The 20,122-nt window shown below is 32.8% G+C and overlaps 1 protein-coding gene and 1 long non-coding RNA gene across 4 annotated transcripts in view; one reads left to right on the forward strand and one right to left on the reverse strand.

Annotated features, from left to right (window-relative positions):
- The first annotated feature begins 4,198 nt into the window (after positions 1–4,198).
- The window catches only part of LOC127072637 (protein Tob1), a 42,148-nt gene continuing 26,224 nt past the window's right edge, over positions 4,199–20,122 (forward strand). Inside the window, exons 1-2 of one of the 2 annotated variants that reach the window (XM_051013182.1) lie at positions 4,199–4,546; positions 11,704–11,765. The gene's annotated coding sequence lies outside the window, so the exon portion shown is untranslated. The other variant, XM_051013184.1, reaches the window with a different exon arrangement.
- On the reverse strand, positions 10,613–20,120 carry LOC127072646 (uncharacterized). Of its 2 annotated transcripts, none has more exons than XR_007785562.1 (3): positions 19,939–20,120; positions 11,981–12,112; positions 10,613–11,137 (listed from the first exon to the last, which is right to left on the reverse strand). It is a non-coding gene; the product is annotated as an uncharacterized LOC127072646 (long non-coding RNA). The 2 variants fall into 2 exon arrangements; XR_007785563.1 differs by having other exon boundaries at positions 10,613–10,774; positions 19,939–20,117.

A 20,122-nucleotide genomic window follows, 5' to 3' on the forward strand; every position in this document is an offset into this window, starting at 1 on the left:
TTCACAGATCTAACAATTTTTTTTATTAGTTTATTATGATGGAAAATGTATAAATAAAAAGTATAGTTGACATCATAAAAAAATATAAGAACTAGAGGAAGAGAAAGAGAGAGAAATAGTTAGCGCGAAAAAGATAAACGTGAAGTAAACGACGATTGCCCTCGGCCATTCCGGTTTAATTAATTCATTAATTAAACGTCTGCGGTCGTACAGCTATGAATCCGAAGGCTTTGACGCGGTTTGAGCAAAACGGAAATGGACTTAACCATTCGTGAATTAAACTTGTAGGACAGGACCAAAAAAATGATTCCTATCTTCCTTTTTAACGTTTCTTCAACGTTAGAATTATAACAGCAACTCAAATCACAAATTTTAGTTTTTCTACCTGATGATAAATAAAAACCTGTAATTATTAACTGTCTATAAATCAAATTACTTCTTGGGTCTAAAGAAAACATTATATAATATAAAACTTATATTACAAATTATACGAAATAGAATTTATACTATAATATAACTTATATACCAGTATACTCTGATATAATTACATAGTATATAGTGTAAATATATATAGTAACAAAATATACTCATATTACTGTAATAAGTATATTAGTATAAGTTATACTGTAGTATAGTATAACTTATATTTATCAAACATTAATCTTCAAATACGAATCAATACGATTTTATGAGGATAAAATGAAATAAATCTAGTACAAAATATATAATCTAAATATAGGAAATAAATCTAGATACGGAATATATAAGTATCTGATTTAAAAATTTCATGGTATTATAGAGGATTAACAAAAAAATTATTAAAAACTATTTATATTTGTTTATTATCGCAATATTTAATAAATTAAAAATAATAACAAATAATTTTTATTATTTTCTTCTCTCTTGTAAGTATTTGTAAAATTTACAGGATTTTATAAAAATCGATAACTGTAATGTCAAAGATAAACTTTTGTTAATATTATCTACTTTATTAGTTTAGAAAGAATCCAGAGATTACAAACAAGAGAAAAATTAATTATTAGTAAAATAAAATAATTCGTTATTAGTCGTTTATTTATTAACCCTAAATTAATTAATCATTTCTTTATCAACAAATCATTTGTTCTTTCTTCTATAATTTTCTCTATAATTAATAATAATTAATTGTTAAGTCAAGTAATCGTTTTTTTTATATTATTACCCCTTCCAACATTTAAAGTGATTTATAGAAAATGTTTTAATATTTAATTAGATAAAACTCTTCTACTTGTTATTTTTACAGATAAAATCGTGTAAAGCAAAAAAGAAAATCAGAGAATAATCATAAGAAATCATAATCAAGCAAGGTTTAGTTCCAAGGTGGACAAAACAGGAAAGCTGCCTATCGATACTCATAAAAGAATCGTCTCTAAGTAAATTCCAAAGTTCATGGATTGCAACCAGTTACTACGAGCAACGAATCCGAGGTTGAGAAAGGAAATCGAGACAGGATGCATTCCTGTTTCGAAATCGCTCGAAATGCTCAGAGGTGCTTGTACGTATGATACTTTTAGATATAGCTACGTGTACCTACACGTAAGTAAGTAAGTACGTACATTTTCCTTTGCCTCTGGATAAACCAGTTCTAGACTCACCAGACATAGGCGTAGACTCAACGAACCCTATTCTTCTTCAGCTAGATTTCTTGTCACTCTTTTATCTCTTGATAAAAGGATTTTTATCGTTGAACAAAAAAAAATACAAGAAAAAATACTTATTAATTTTTTATGCTCTAGAATTATTGACCTTTATGAAAGATAAGGATTTCTATAGATCAAGAGATTTCAATTAAAATTCTTTCACTTGAAAACTACAATATTCACAATCGTTGACGTATATGATCATAGGGAATCATAGAAAGTTTTCTTATGCTTTTGTTCTTGTAAATTTTATTTAATTTATTTTTCTTTCTAAATTATACTTTTGTTCTATTGAAGAAAAGATACTTATTAATTTTGTATGCTTGAGAATCATTGAACTTTGTGAAAGAAATAAAAATTGATAGGGATCTATAGACCGAAAGATTTTAATTAGAATAATTTCATTTAAAAGTTTTATAATATTCACATTTGTCGACGTCTATGATCGTAGGAAACCATAGAAAGCTCGAAGGTGGAATCGAACGAAATGCATCAGCAGCATCCCCGAGTCTGTAATGCCTTAAGTAAAGCACTCCGGTAGAAATGCAATGCTATTATAAACGTGTCGAGAGTGCTTTGAATATGTTACAGTTGCGTACGACGTATTCGGACATTTCTACGTATCTAAATCCGACGTAGTAGCAACCATTGTCCTGCTACGTGATGAAACGAAAATCGAGTATGATTGATGACAGGCCAAGGTTTACTCGTCGACTGTGTGTATGTTGCTAAGATAACATTTCGTAATCCGAATCAAAATAATATCATCTCTCTCTCTATATATATCTGTGTGTGTTTGTGTGTATGTGTATGATAAATATATTATATATAATAGAATATATTATAGAAAATATTCAATAAGGAGATATATAGTTCAATATAAATTGATATAGGACACCAGAAGTAAATTTTGGCCCGATCATTTTGTAAACTATATAAAATAAGTTAAAGCTTGGATGACATGATCATGGATTATCACCACTGATCAAATGAAAATCATGATCCCATGACATTTGAAATTATTATATTTATCCGAATGAAGAATATGAAACTGATCATCGTATCGTTTTGAATTAGTTATCGATCTTGATACGATCTGACGAATTAATTGAAACTATATAAATCCAAAAATATTTATATTATATACTTAAACGAACAATAATAAATTACTTTATTTAAAAATGATCAAATCCCACGTTTATTATTTCCTTCGAATAAACGCTAAACCATGGAATGTCAAAGTTCGTCATACCACCTACGCTCAATACTCATTCAACGCGGCTACGCAACTCGGCGAATAAGTTTCATTTGGTATGCCTGAACCAAATTTCAACGAAGGGAAACTGTTCTATGATTTTCATCGACTTTGATAACCATTGGCCCAATACATATCAAAGCTTCCAGGATTTGGTAGAAGCGTAAAATAGATGATTATAGTCACGCATCTCCCTTCATATTTTTTTCAGAATGATATTTTTTGTAAAATACGAATAATATGAAAGGAACAAAAATAGTACTACTTATTTTCTCCGTTTATTTAGGTAATGCTTACAATCGCATATGTCATTTTGCAAAATATCAATGAACGTATACGCACATGCAGGTGAGGAATCATGCATGAAAGAAGCGAGGTGCTGCAAGGGGAAAGAAAAGAGGTAAAAAAAAGAAGAAATAAAGGAAAAGTATTGGCGGTCTTGAAGTGGGCCGACAAGGACGAGGTCGCGAGCACTGCCTAATCGACCCCGGTTCTTATAGGTGTTGTGCAGAAAGATAGAAAGGGAGAGAGAAAGAGAGGGTGCAGCAAAAGGGATATATACGGCTGCAGAGTGCAGGCGCATCCCCGGGCAGCAGAGCGATGGTGGATGCACGATGGAAGGGTGGGTGGGGGTGGTGAGCAGGTACCGGGTCGCGAGCCAACGAGAGAGAGAGAGAGAGAAGGAGAGAGGAAGAGAGAGAAGGTGCGACAAGGCAAGGATTCGCTTCCGTGTCCCAGTAGCACTAATGACCGCCATCCTCCCCTCCTTCCGTTAACTCGTAGCATTCTCCCCACCAACTCGGCCTTGCCCGCGTACCCCCACTCTTTTCTCACTCAGCTCTCTCTCTCTCCCTCCTTCCCTCTCTCTCTTCCCTTCTCTTTCTTTCACTCTTGCGCTGGCGCACGACACATCCAGGATGACTCGAGTTACGTCACATGCAGAGCGTGCGACCTGATAGTTTCTCCTCCAAGTTCTCTTCCCCCACTATGCTAACCAACCTACCTCCACCAGGTTTCTTTCGGTACTCCCCTCTACCGTCCTCTTAGGAGAAATACACATAGCGCAGGGACGACACGACGTTGTTTGTAAGTGTTAGTAACGACGATAGTAGACCTGCTTCGCTACTGCTACTGCTGGAATAGTGGTGTAGTGGTGTGGTGGCAGTGGTGGGGCAGTGGTGGTGGTGGTAGTAGTTATATAGCACACAACGATATACGGTTAGCATCGTAGCTGTATGTATATACGTCTCTTTTCCACTATACCGGCTACCACTCGGTGAGTCCGAGGGGAAGCCGCCAGTCTCTGCTGGTACATCGGAGTTGCGCGTTCTCTCACTTTTCTCGTTTTCCGATCTCTCTCATAACGCGTTTCCCGAGCGAGTTCTCTGGGAAGAGGCGATCGTATAATAGTTTCATGATAATCGTTCCTTCCTTCGTCGATACGTCGTAAATTCTCTAGTCATATAACTGTTCCATCAAGGAGATATATATACGCATTACATATATATATATAGCATACAGACATATTATATATATATATATTTTACTGTGCATCCTGTTCTACGCTTCTACACGTCTTCAAGTTTGCATATGGAGAAAGTATAAGATACACGTACGTAAGCCTGTAAGAGCGAGCATGTGCATTTGTGTGTATGTACGTGCGTGCTCGAGTTTCCAAGGAAAGCACTATCCTTTTAGGGCTAGCGTAACGTGCCACGAAGTGTATGTGTGTGTGTTTGTTTGTTGATGTGAACGTATCGAGTACAGGGGTATGTAAGTACGTTACATGATATTTGATTGCCGTAGGTACATCTCATGTGTGTATGTGTGAGTGCGTGTTCCCTAATGCTAGGTTTAACCACAAAAAAGAGAGAAAGAGAGAGAAAGAATTAAAAGTGTAGAACACGGAGAATGATTAGACGAAAAGAAATGTACGTGTCACAAGCATGATGATTCTTTTTCATCTCCTCTCTCTGTCTCTCTTCCATTTTCGTTTATATCTTTGTTTCTTTCGTCTTATGAAAAAAAAAGAAAATATGAAAATGATTAATTAATGAGATTGTTATCTTGCTTTGTTTAGATTTTGATTTCGTTTATATGCGATCAGCTTTATATTAAACGTATAAGTATAGTAATTAGAGTATACGTTTAGTATTTTGCAATCATTTCGTGATAATGCATACGATCACTCTCTCGTTTTCATCTTTTTATTCGAATCTTTCGTGTTAGAAATATGTTACACATTTATCCTAATGAAGATGCTCCTTTAAAAAAAAAAAGAGGAAAAACGACTAAATCCATAAGAATTATGTCAAAATAACTTTCTCGATTTACTCGAGATTGGATTTAGGTTTTTAGGAATTTAATTATTAGGAATTAATTTTGATTTATAGAAAAGAAATCATTAGAAATTACGAAAGGATAAACGTCGTTGATAGTTATATATCTATCTCTATTTCCCAAGGCCAATGAATCGTCCTTATATTTGCATATATACATATATCTTTCGTTTAAGCGGTGTTACTTTTCTCTTCGTCTCTTTAAAAATTTAAATATAAACTTAGAAACGAGGGTGTTATATTAGAATATTATTGTATCTGAATTTTCGAGATGTATTTATTATTATGGTATATCGTAATTGTTAAATACGATAAATAATATTATTATGAAAAAGATAAAAAAGAAACTCTCCTTTCTCTCTCTCTCCCCTATTTCTTTCTCAACGTTCATAAATCTAATCTATTTGTTGACAAAATGACCGCTCACAAAGTCGATAAAAGCTGGTATGAATCATGATGGCGTGAAAGAAAATTTTAGGAAAGACAGTGCTAATATTTCGTGAGTGCGCGTAAAATGAGCCATAAAAGATTTATATTTGGCATCGGCATGTCGCATGATTTACAACACTCGAAGGCTCTTTCGCGTCTTCTCTCTCTCTCTCTCTCTTTCTTTCTCTTTCTCTATCTCTATGTCTATCTCTATCTCTATCTCTTTTTCTCTTTTGTGTCCGTCCGACAGGTGTCGTAACTGGCCCAGATTCCGGTTAATTCACCAATAGGCTGTCGTCGTCGTTACTGGTGGCGGTACGCTTAAATATATCGTAGGACAGCTGCGCGCACACATTTCGTAACGTATAAGCGACGAAACATTGCAAATTGCAAATTGATATATATATATATATATATATCGATCGGATTTGAAATCGGCTTTGTTCGTTTGAAGACAAGGAAAGAAATGTTTTTTCTTGTAACAATAACAGTGAGCATCCATTTTTGTTTTTTCTATTTCTTTTTTTCTACCTAATCTTTATATTTTCGTCATTTATACGGATTCTACATGTGTATTTAATGATTTTCATATTTTAATTTTTATATAAAATCATATAAATAACTTGTAAAAGAAAGAGGAAAGAATATCACGAGGAATCTTATCTCATTGGTATGAAAAGGAACAGGAAGAGGAAAGATATAATAATATTTTGCTTTTGTCAAGGCGGAAAGTCGTATTCGAGGTATATTTTAACGTAGCTAATAAATACGAGCGTGCTCGAAGAAGATACCGAGACCTTGCGTACTCGTTATATGTTACTTAGAGAATATGAATAGAGAATATACGAGACAATGACGATTACGACAATTACGTGCGACCGCGTAATACGTCTTCTCGCGTGTTATTTTATATACACATATGTATTTATGCATGTATATATACTAGTACATTTATATGCGTACTTACATTGTTTGCGTGAAATAATTAATGTTATAATTACGTATCGTTTCTTTTTTTTTCAAAAAAAAAGGACGAGAAGAAAAAACAAAAATTAAATATAATCGGACGAATGACGAAAGTCGACAAAATTATTGAAAACGCCGGAAGAAAGCACGGAAATCATTGAAAGTGGAACAATAGTCGAATGTTTCCTGAACACGAGAAAGAGATGGAACAGTCGAAGAAGAAAGAGTGAGAGAGAGGGAGAGAGAGAGAGAGAGAGCACTTTGCACGAGAATCGATCGGCGGTCTAATCGATTCGATACTCCCACGCCCGTTCCAATCAGTGCCCGTACGAGTTATACAAGACGTTGTGATTGGTTGGTTCTCTCTCTTTCCCCCTGTCTCTCTCTCTCTCTCTCTCTCTCTCTTTTTTACTTTATCTTAGTTTTCGCTTGCTACATCAAGTCCCTGTAGAAGGTTCTTCTCGAGACACGAATTCGAAAGAAGTAAGAAAAAAAGATATTCTAGATCCGGATTTATCGGGCTACTGTGATCATTAACGATCGAGATCTAACTAACGAGGGAAAGGAAGCAGCATAAAAAGCGGCGACCGTTCGAGGAAAGTTTTCCGGCTTTATAACTACATTAACTTTTTTTTTCAACGCCCCGCTAGCTTTCACTCGTTACTTTAGAGTTCACCGAATATAATCAGAATCGGACTCGATTGTCCTTATCTTTAGCTTAGTTCGTCAATTAATAAAAAAGAAAGTAGCTTGTAACTCGTTAGTTGAGATGAAAATCGATTTTTCATTATCAGCAAATTCTAGAAATAATGTATATATCACTCATAGAATTAATTGACAATTGAAAATAAATAAAAGATTTGTTCTGAAAAATATTGTAAAATGAAAAAATAAATAAATAAACGTCGAAATGTTTAAATAAATTCTAGAAATAATGTATCATAAAATAAGTCGATAAAATTGATTGATAATCGAAAATACATGAAAAATTTATTGTGAAAAGAAATTGAACAAAAAAATTAAAAATTAATAAATAAACGAGAACTCTTTTGAATGGTACGTAAAATAAAGGATGCGTAGTTCTTTTTTATAACCGTATTACTTTGGACAACGGAGGATAATGTGAATAGTGGTCGAGGGGAAACCTAGCGAGTGCCTTCCTAATCTACCGGGCGCGGAATTAATTTTAGCTCTTTCAGTAGTTTAACTCTCGGCGTGGCTTCTCTCCTACGTGGCAACTATGACGTAGCGAGCTCGCGTGGCCGCGTAAATAAATAAACGTCTTGTCTCTCATGCATGCTGTCTTCTCATCTTCATCTTCTTCTTCTTCCTCTTTTTCTTCTTTTTTTTCTTCTTTTTCTTCTTTTTCTTTCTCTTTTTCTCTTTCGTCCTGTTTTTCATCTTCTTCGTTTTCACTGGCAACAACGCATCTCGAGAAAGTTAAAATTCAGAACATGACGAAACAAAGTTGATACTATTTTTATCCTTTTCTCAACATTCGACAAAAAATTCTCCCAAAAAAATCTACTTCGCTAAATCGGAAACGAGATTTAAAAAAAAAATTCATTTTAAATTATACACTGAAATTCAATTACTCTTCACGCGAAAAATATAGAATAAAATTATTCGAATTCGAAGTGATTTTTCATCGATTTTTCACGAAACGATAAAGAATTCTTTTTAATTTTCGGAGCAATGGACATTAATGTAGGAACTTATGAATTGATTGGAAATTCATTGTATTCATAAATATGTGTGTGTGTGTGTATATGCGTGTGTACGATGTATGTATGTATGTATGTATGTATGTATGTACGTATTAAAATACGGGCGGGTCCACACTGAGTCATGGGTCGATCTTCGCAACGTAACGTGCCAATTCGTGCTTGATATTGATCTGAGTTTTTCCAACCGTCTTATAAATGCCCTAGGTTCAGAATATGATCTAGTTTTCTGACACAGCTCTATATAAAGAACTTATTTGTATTATTTATCGTTCTATTTTTAACATTCCATCCTAATATCGATAACATTGCAAATTTCAATAATTAGAAATTATTACCATTTTAAGAATCATGTATATACGATTATTATAGATATCTTATCATCAAGATATTTATCGGCACTTACAGTTTTCATTTACAGAATTAGTAATATTAAAAAGATTAAGAAATCTTCAGTAAATCTTCATTTGTATTAATTTATTCATATTAATTAATTCGTCGTTATTACGATTTTATGTGTCACAAAGAATCAATTAATAATGCTGATGGCAACACTGTATAAGGAAAAATAAATACTTAGTTGATACAAGGATAAACATGAATGAGTCAAAGAGAGAGAGAGAGAGAGAGAGAGAGAGAGAGAGAGAGGTTTGATTTATGTAATGGATCATTTGCTTATTAGTCAATTATTCCGAGTGTATCGAGCACTTGCAAGCTTCACAGTATATTTTGCAGAATTAACTTTCGAAGAACAATAATGCGAATAAATCCAAATACTATTCTCTAACTATTTTCTATTTGTCTCTTTACGTAAAAAAGAGAGAACAGGCACAACCGATCGGTCGATTCCTTAAAATAGTGTATTTATTTTAGTCTCATCTTTTATCCTTTTTTCATTTAAGCTACAATGCATGTGTCCTTGAGAATCTAACTCTTCTCAGACGTGTGTTAGTTTGTATCTTCCAAATAGGGCGAGAAAAGAAAGAGAGAGAGAGAGAGACAGTATGATGACTTTCTTTGATAAGATGAGCATTTTGAGAGCTTTAGGAAGAGAAAGAAAAAGAGATAGAGAGAGAGGAAAAAGGGAAAATGTTTTCAGCACGATCAATACGTCTATCTCTCTACCTTTTTATCATCCTGTGCTCCAATCTCCCACTAACGACCCTCAAAATTACCCTCGTTCCGTTTAAACGTTCCTCTTATCGAAAATTTTTTTCTTCTGGCTTCTCCCTTTCGCGAATCTTGAAAATGTGCTCTGATTACGAGTCGATTTGTTACGTTTCATAATCTTTTCTTTTTCTCCTTTTTTCCTTTTTTTATTTATATTATCTCATTGAAACGAGCAACTTTCTACGTTTCTAGAAAATTTTACGAGCTGATTAAAAAATTTTCAGATATGGCATTAGAGCGAGGAGAGTGCTAGAAAAAAGAAATCTTAGAATCGAAAGAAATCTTCGGAATTCGTTTGATCGAGACAACGAAGGTCAGCCACTGAGTAGGCTGACCTTCTGATCGATGGTAGAAAGTCAACGTACCTCCTGTTTCCAATCTATTCAATGTTCAACATCGATACGTGTCGTTATTCGATCGAATGAGAAGAAAGAAAATTACTGCTATTAAACGAACAGTCAATTTCATTTGAAAGATCGTTAAGATCGAATCGAATCGATCGATTATATGCGCGTTTTAATTTGTCATTGAAAATAATGAAAATTTTGTATAGTTCTTTGATATTGCAATGTAGATGTCAAATTGATTTTATTTATTACAATTAGAATTTGTTATTTTCTTATAATTATAATATACTATTATAATATTTATGTCTACATTTCAACTTCTAGTCATTTTTTAATTTACGTTATTCTTTGTTTACTTCCAAGTAAAAAATAAATAAATACAAAAAAGTAAAAGAAGAAAAAAAAAACACACCAGCTAACCACTCAAATGTTTCCTGTATGTAACATATTATCGCAAGAACGAGCGATAACGTTCGGATAATCGCAGCGTATTGACATGTGAGTTTTAAAGGATTCCTCTTATCAGAGGTACGCCGTGTTGTACGGAATACGTTCGTGATCCTCGAGAGAACGTTCGTGTATATTAGTAGTCAATATTATATACTCCTATATAAGTTGAATATAACACGATAAAAAAAAATAACGATTCACAAATCAATAAAGAATTTTATTAAAAAGATATTGTTTTTCACAGAATCATAAATTATTCATACGAATTACTTCTTTATTAGTTTCTTTTATAGGACTCGTGTTACAGTTCATATGTAGGAAGTTAAATTGTCTGATTAAAAAATTCCAATCAAGATTATCGTCGCATTTGATCCAATTTTCCATCTCGTGTTGTCCCATTCCATTTTACCGCTAACTAGACAAGAGGAAGAGAGAGAAATAAAGAAACTCGTTTCACGTTAAAAGTTTCATTACATATACGGCTCGACAACTTTCATTAACACGCTATAAGATCGCGTTAGAAGAGCATGCGCAAACCTTGGCAGTTGTATCTGGAACAAGTCTAGGTTTAGATTAAGTTTTAATCTAGATTAGGATAAAGGATCACACGATCTTTCTCATTCAGTGGTGAAAGCGATTTGTCTTGTTAGTTTCGTTAAAAAGTGGTAGAATGTTTGATGAATTTTCTTCGTTACGATCTTCGTATCTGGTTTTTTTTTTTTTTTGTTATTAATAGAATAGGAAGACGAGATCGAACAATTTTTTCCATTTTCTTAATCTTGTTAAATGAAACAAAAAATAGAAAAATATAAAAATACGGACGAAAGATTTTTTCAAAATAAATCAGACACGACCGATTATTGTTTGTTTTCCTATCGTTCGAAGCAACAAGCAAATGCTCGACAATTTTTTCAAGCTTCTCTTATCTTTTAGAAAAAGAAATTAAATGCGATAGGACTTCTACTCGGGAATTTATAGATCGTCGTGATCCAATCATATAATCTCGTGGATCATACGTGACCAATCGAATTTTCCTCCTCTCTCCTTTCGTTCACTTTTTTTTATAATGATAATTATTGTGCGATCGTATTTACTGAAAACCTACGATTACTCAACTAATTATCATCTCTAATTCGTTCTATTGATCACTAAGATTTATAATTTAATCTTTTAATGTTAGACATTTTTCGAAGCAAAATTTTGTATTAAAATTATCAGTAATAAATATTTATAAAAAATATTAAATATATTTTTGTTTATTTAGATATAACATTTATATATATAATTTATTATATATCTATATTTATAATTATAAATTAATACTATTTATTATTTTTTGTACAGATCGATCAAAGAGTACGGAATCGACGAAAGGAAGAACGCTATTGACTGAAAACGACAACAAGGTAATAGAAAAAATAAAAAAAATCGAAAAACTTTGATAAAAGATGAAAAGGAAACGATAAAAATGTGATTAATGACTTGCTATCTTACGATTAAATCTTAAGTCTTAGCTTTGATAACAAAAAGAGCGATAGAGACGAGAGTGACGACGTTTTAGAATCTCGCGACAAGAAGCGTCGCGAAACGGAATGCGTACTCGTGACATTTGAAGACGTACCTTAATTTAAAACGGTAGCGCGGAAGGTGAGCTGGCAGTCCACGAAGGAACGCGTCGATTGGCACATCTCGTGTTTTGGCAGTCTTCTATTGCCTTTCATCTTTCTTCTTCTTTCAATGATCTTTTGTAACACTAGATTTACAAACATTAATTATAAATTTTTATTAAAACCTAGTTCGGGTTGACAGGTATATTAAAATGTTATTTCTTTTTTTCATTCATATCATTATATTAATCATATTCAACATAAATTGCAGAAAAAGAAGTAATATTTATAATTTTTGTAATTTTAAGTATAAAATCTGAAAAAAGTCAAATTGACGAGTGCGTCATAATTCAGTTTTTTAGTTCATATCATTGTATGAATTGAAGTCAATATAAATTGCTAAAAAATAATATTTATAATTTCTGTAATTTTCAGCATAAAATCTGAAATCCGTCGAATTGACAGTTATGTTAAGAAAAGAAAAATAATTTTTTTGTTATTAATTCATATCATATCAATCAAAATCGACATAAATGATATGCTTAAAAGTGATAATGTACTAAGTATGAAACCTGAAATCCGTCAAATCGATAGATCCTGCAAATCTAGTGTTAGAAGATCATACTTCATCGTATATAACTTCACGAGTATAAAAAATTTGAGAAAAAAATGTCTATTTTAATCCGAGGGAATTATTCTAATCAAATGACAACACTAATAAAGAAAACAAGATTAGTTTGCGATGTGTATCGTTAATTGGTCGATGTGGTCGCGCGTTCTCGTTTGAATAGAAAAATTTAATGGAGAGTGGCGCGATGCACTTCGGCTTATTGGCACGGACACGATGTTATGCTAAAAGAGGGGTGCACACATAGAGACACATGCACATACATTTCTCGTAACGTAACGGTGTAAAATGCGCTGACGTTACACGATGGAGCGATTATGTCGTTGCGTTTAATGAATGCTGGATCGACGCAAACGAGCGCTCTACTTCAAGGTTAGCTAAGAGAATGCGATTTTTCGTGAATACGTTAGAAAGTGAATGTGTTTCAATTCATGAGTATGTGAATTTATTTCTTTTCTAATTAAATTTACTCTCTATGACCCAATTTTCGTGACTTAAACAAAAATTATATTATATGAAAATTATATAACAGTATAATATATGATATAATAATATACATAGAATTATGTCGTGTGTGTGTGTATGTGTGTACCATATCATATCACAGTATAGTATAACTTATACTTAGTAAACATTAATCTTCAAATATAAACTGACAATTAATATTGTGGTGAGGAGATAGAAGATTTTTTGAGATCTAAACCTTTAAACTTTCAAGATCAAAAAACATTCAGATATATAAATATATACTTATTTCATTCAATATTTATTTCACAATAGAAATAATCTCCATTAATAATTTTTAATAATAATAACTAATGAATGTACATAATTTTGATATTCACATTTTACTATATCTATTTAAAAAAGGGTCAAAAGTTAAAGAAATATTCATATATTTATCTCGAATATCTAGCTCGTTTTATTTATCTACAAAATTTCTTGTGCGAAGTCCAGTCAATATTATAAGTGCACGCGTACTTATCTTTTCTAATACATTTATTATAGCGATTATACAGAGAGGTGTAAATAAGACATATATAATATGCCAGTATAAGTGATAAAGAAAGGAAAATTTAATCTCATTGAGTCGCTTTATCGATAACGAACAGAGTTAAAAGAGAGAGAGAAAGAGAGAGAGAGAGAGAAGAGTATAATTTTATCATTTAATAAGAAGTCGCTTCTGTTCAAACTGCGTATTTATTACGTAGACTCATATATTGGTTCATTATTCTGCACAAACCTAGCACCGAAATCGATATCTTGAACTATTCAATAACGTAATCTTCGTATCGGAAATTAAGAAAATAACAAAAAGTCATACAAATGAAAGATCTAAAAAATAAATGAAAAAATATTTCTTTCTGCACTTTCTTGTTCGACAAAAAAATTACTACGTTCTCATACTGTAAAAAAATGGTAAATTGAAAAAAGATAAAGAGAGAGAGAGAGAGGGGGAAAGAAAGGAAATAGAAAGAGATGAATAAATAGATAGATAGATAAATAGAGATAGAAGAAAAAGGTATGGACGAGCGCAGCCAACTACTATTAAAACGGTATCGCGCGTTGCGGCCTACTATTCGTTAGACCTTGGACGCATTGGACTGGCACGAGTACGTGCGCAATATTTCATTGTTCGAAGGTCAATCGACAACATATCGATTATTGCCGAGAGAAGAATTTTGTACGAGCTCATTCGACATACTCATTCTCATATTAACGAGAATATTTTTTTTCTTCCTTATATATATTCTTTTATTTCATTACAGCGTCTATAGTTCTATAAAACTTCGTTTAAAGAAAATCAGAAATAGTAAAAATTGCTAATAATTAGGCATAATTCATCTAAATCTAATCGTAAGTATAACTCATAAAAAGTTTAATTTAGGCTTAATTTAATTTAGTTCTCGTTGTAATCATTCTACGTCTCAAATCCATTCGTATATCTTGAACCCAACGAGTTTCGTTATCATTATCGTTAAAAATTTTCAATGATATCGCGCGGATCGATTAGAATAGAATATCAGTTCTACGTATGAGCATGTTTACGTTATATTATATTTTATTATTTGCTAACGATATATGGGAAAAAACAAACAGAAAAAAGAAAAAAAATGAAACAATAAATCGTTTAGGAATATTTATCAATGGCAGATAAAAAAATGAGGATTAAATATAAAAGTTCGCATCTCGTGAGACGATCTTTTATTTGTATTGTAACTCGTTCGTGAATGCATGGCGATCTAAGTCAAATAAACATTAAATTACTCGATCATGCCGCAAGTTCATTTATCATTGATCGACAAACGCTGGTTAGAGATCCTGTTTCTACTTCGAGTTAAGCAATGATTCTTAATTTTTTTCTTTTTTTTTTCTTTACTTTTTTTTCGAAGAAAATAAAAAACTTGCTTATTAGAAAAATCTTGATAAATCTTTGACTTTATTGCGTGGTAATAACATTATCGTTTCTAAACGGAACGATCGCATCGTCACGTTGAGAAAATCATAATCGTTACGTAAGAACTTATCAAAAGAGTCGAAGGACAAAAGATATTAATGGAGACACAATCAAAAGAGACATAAGGAAAAGTCGAGAATTCCTTTTTGATTATTACGAACGAATATTTGATTATATCAAGGAATAATGAGACAAAGAAAAAACAAGTGTATGTTAGTGTGAAATTTTATAAAACTAATCTTGTAAGTCCCTATGCCTACATGGTATTCTTTTAATACTCTATTTAACTTTAACTTGTTATTCAGAAAAATTTTTGATCAGAAATGTATAAAATTTTTATTATTTATCTAAACAAAACAAAAACTAGTACGGATAAAACAGTTTTCAATAAATCAATAAATTAGAAAATATAATATAGTAGAAATGAGAAACAAATAATTAATTAATATTTTTTATTAGTTAAATATATAATTCATTAATTTTCTCAGTAAAGAAATTAAAAACATTTTATTATTTGTAATAAGAATTGAAAAATGTCGAAATACGAATTGTGCGTTTCTTTTTTCGGAGTTTCATAACTTCGTTTGAAAATTTTCTGACAATTCAAAAAGTTGGATATCTTGTTAACGATATACTCTATGTATAAATATAGGTTCTACTTATTCCATGGCGCCTGCAATTGCAACATTGCGTAATTGGATTCAGCAGACGTAGACGCGTTTACGCTCGAACTCGTTCGGTAGTTGAGAGTTCTCATTTCCTCCTCCTCCCCTCCCCCCCCCCCATCATCTCTTTCTCTCTCTATCTCTCTGTCTCTGTTATACGCACGAAGGAAGGTCTCGCAATGACCGTGGCCAATAGTACGAGAACCGATCGAAGCTCATGCCTCGTGTTCGAGAACTTACTTTTGAATTTCCCGCCAGATTTGGAGAATTTATTTAAAGAACTTCGCCAAGATAAATTGTAATTATCAATTATCGTATTACAAGACAAATTTATTTATCATTATTATTATCATTCTGTTTTGTTTTATGTAAATTCTCTTTTTTAATGTTCGTCAATTGCACGTAATATGAAGATTTAAATACAATATTTTTATTTATTAAATGTTAAAAAAATGATTTGCGAAATTTTTGAAATGAATCGAATCACAAACAAGACGATTCTTTCGTAATAAGTAAAGAAAACATTATTCGCATGAAAAACGAAATAAGTTTTATATGCAATAAAAATAATAAATTTCACAAAAAATTTTATATAAAATATATATAAATTGCATAAAAATAATACATTTGTATTGCATATAAATTACTATCATATATAAATGTATTATTTGTACAGGTAAATGTATCGAAAATTGGGAAGGAAATGTACGCAATACTTTAAAACTCTAATCGTAACATCAACAGTAATATTTCGAAATTCGAAGAAAAACCTCACAGGTATGCGTAGAAATAGTTTCGTAAATAGAGCATCAACGAAAACTCGGTTATTACGTTTGAGCGAGTCACTCAAATGATAACGTGACGTCTTATCTCTCTCTTCTACACGGACTGTCTTCTTATCATTCGACCCTTCCATTATCAGAGAAAAGAAAGGAAAAAAAGAAATTAATAGACCGTGAAAAAATAAAAAAAAGAAAAAAGAAAAAAGAAAGAGGAAAATCATGCGTTAGAAAACGGAAGTTAATGGTGAAACGAATGCTCGTTCGCGAACTCGTATTATTTTTCTACGAGTAAGTGGAAGCAAGAGTTCGATGGTCTTGAATAACATGAGTTTAAAAGAAGGAGAGGTGGTTGATGAAAGAGGGGGGAGGGAGAGAGCTTGGCTTATAGAAAAAAACAACAAAGTATCGTACCCGGAACTTTGGACCTTGAGTACGACACAATGTTAGAAGTTTACGTGTATATACGTGTTTGTATGTGTACATATATCTATATATGTATATATGTACACACACACACATATATATATATAAAACATAAAGAAGCGTTACCACAAGTAACGATGATACATGCATAGTGCACACGCATGCACGTGTCAGTCTCGTTGGCCGGCAGCAAACAGGAACACGACGATTATCCGGCAAATGAATGAAATCGAGTGAACCGACTACTACTAGCCACCACTATGAACGGCGATTGCTCGTCCGGGCTTCGTTGTATTGCGTTACATGTGATATCACCTTAGAAATAATATCAAGTTCTTCGAAATCGAGTCGAAACAATTATTGCAAAAAATAAATCAAAACAAGTTGTGAATTTAGAAAACGTGGTAGACTTTATTAACTGAATTGATCGATATCTTAAATACAACATTGTTTGCTTTCTATTTATCGTTTTACGTTTATTTAGATTGATATCATGGTCAACGTGTATTATCTACACACGTATCTAATTCTTTAATAATATTCACATATACGAAAACATAAATCGGTTAAAATATACGAATGATAATACGATAGAAAGATCTAGTTGATCAGATATATAGATATACACACACACACACATATATGTATATACATACGTAATGCATACGTAATGTATATCTACATTGCAGAATGTGATGCATTTATCATGATCATCATTTTCTTTTTTTTTCTCCTTAACGATTAACAATTTATAATTAAGTCCTTTATAGATAGTGTTATAAAATTGATTACGATATCATCGTTTGACATCGAAATTGATCGATGATGGAAATTTTCAAGAAAGAAACAAATTTCGATCGATTACGTTTAATACCATTCGTTTTGTATAATAACTGCATCGTATGCATGTATACATTGTAACTTCTTTGAAATTACAATAGCATAATGACGCACGAGGTTTTGCACGCACGTTCACTTACACGGACACATACATATCTCCATATACAAACACTTTTTATTTTCGAACATATCCATCGATATTTCTTCTGTTTCTGCAAGTTTCCAAAGCGAATACGACAGTAGCAGCATCTCCCGGCGATATAGATTTGATTTTACAATTAGTCTTATGTTGCTCCTTACGTAATAGCAGATAAGTTAAAAGAGAGAGAAAGAGAGAGAGAGAGATAGAAAGGGAGGAGCCGTTTCTTTTGCGAACGGAAATCTTATACACCAGAGAGTACGCGCGCGCGCGCGCGCACGTTACACGCGAATTGCGCAAGCAAAAACGTTGTGGAAACGTAACACGAGTATTTCTATCAAGAAAAGTACGTTACGCAGTAGTCGATCTGTTACACATCGCGTCGTATCTATACTACGTATGTGTATATATGTGTGTACACTTTTTTTACAAGAGCGACAGGTTGAAAGATAATTTTATTTTTTCGTATACTCTCGGTTATCTCATTGATACTCCAATTAAGATTACGATCTCGCATACCTCGAATTTTGTCTCTTGGAATTCATTAAGAATCTTTTTTCTTGCAATATACATGTGTATTGATGACTAGAAATAACTTTGTTTTATGAATTATGAGTTATATCTTCGAAATAAAAAAAAATATATTGAGAATATCGGAAACGTTTCGTAGACAAGCAATTTCCTATTTTATATTGCAATTTCCTCTTGTCGATTCTTCCCGTTCTCTACCTCTCTCTCTCTCTCTCCCTCTCTCTCTCTCTCTCTCTCTCTCTCTTTCTCTCTATCTATCTATCTATCTCTTCTCTGATTTATCTCGTCTTATTTCGTTCCAAGTTTCGTCGATATCAATATACTCTCGAAGCTTTCAAAAGACCTACGGATCTTCCAATTTCGAAAGAGATTTTCTTAAAGTCGAGCGTTACCTTTCCAACAGATATCTTCTCTCGTTCGCGAGATTATATCCATAGAATTCACGTAGAATTCTCAAGAGCAGCCAACTTGGTAATTACTCGGTGCTTCTCGAATCCCTGACATTGTCGCTTCAAAGTATTCATCTTTCCTTCGATCAAATTTTTCTTTTCTTTTCCACTTTGAAATTTCAAGCAACTTCTATCAAATAATACTAAAGAAAAACGAATGTCGTTATCCCTTCCTGATAAGCTAATGGAAATTTCTTAGAAAATTCATTCTGAACGTTACGTTAATTAGCAAGTAGGAAAATAGAAGAGAGAGAGAGAGAGAGAGTGAGAGAGTGAATGAGTGAGTGAATAAGTAAGTGAGAATTTCACGAGTTTTCACTGAACGAACAACGACGATGATGGAAAATTCTTGAGGTTTCTATAACCATACATGTTCCTTACGGACAATTCGATATCAATGGCGAAACGAACGTTTATAAGCTGGTCAACGTAACGTCGATGGAATTCGCTTGATATCGAACGTTCGTTCGTTCGAAGCGAAAAAGAATTTCGCTAAGGGAAAAGATGCGTCGTTTGAAAGAAAAATGCGTATGGCGCGTTATCGAACGAATACGCTAAAAACGCATCCTCTTCTGTATATCGCTGATGGCCTTTTCACAGCGCCAGTTTAATCGTAACTCGATAAGTCTTCTCGTGTACCTGCTGGGCTTTTTTTCGAGTGTGCATACGTATATATGTGTATAGATATGTACCTATCTATATAAATACGTACTCGATAACGAGTATGGCGCACGACAGACACGACGATTCGTTCTGTTATTACACCAGGATTATCACGAAACGAAAATACTTTTTGCCTTGTCGAGTATTCCATGATACTTTTTTTTCTCTTTTTTACGAAGATTAAAAAGATCGTTCGTTGTTTATTTTGCTTTGTAGACTTTATCTCTTTCAAAAGAGAGAGAGAAAGAGAGAGAGAGAGAGAGAGAGAACGTAACCTTTTTTATTTTTTCGAAAAGTATTTGAAAGAAGATTAAAAATAGAAAGAAAATCTCGAACGACAACCCTTGACACTCTCTCTCTCTCTCTCTCTTTCTCTTTTTCCTTGTAACTGCACCTCATGGAAAGTCGATGCGACGAGTAGTATAATAGTATATGTCGGTCGGTCGGCCGAAGCGTCGCGTCCTTGCCAGTTAGCTCTCCCCACTACTCTGCCCACGGTGAACACCGCGACGATACTGTGTCGCGAGAGGGGTAGCCCACTGCTGAGCGCTCAACCCCCACTACCGAGCCAAATCTCT

Source organism: Vespula vulgaris, chromosome 2 (genome assembly GCF_905475345.1).
Source record: "Vespula vulgaris chromosome 2, iyVesVulg1.1, whole genome shotgun sequence".
In the NCBI taxonomy this organism is placed as follows: domain Eukaryota; kingdom Metazoa; phylum Arthropoda; class Insecta; order Hymenoptera; family Vespidae; genus Vespula; species Vespula vulgaris.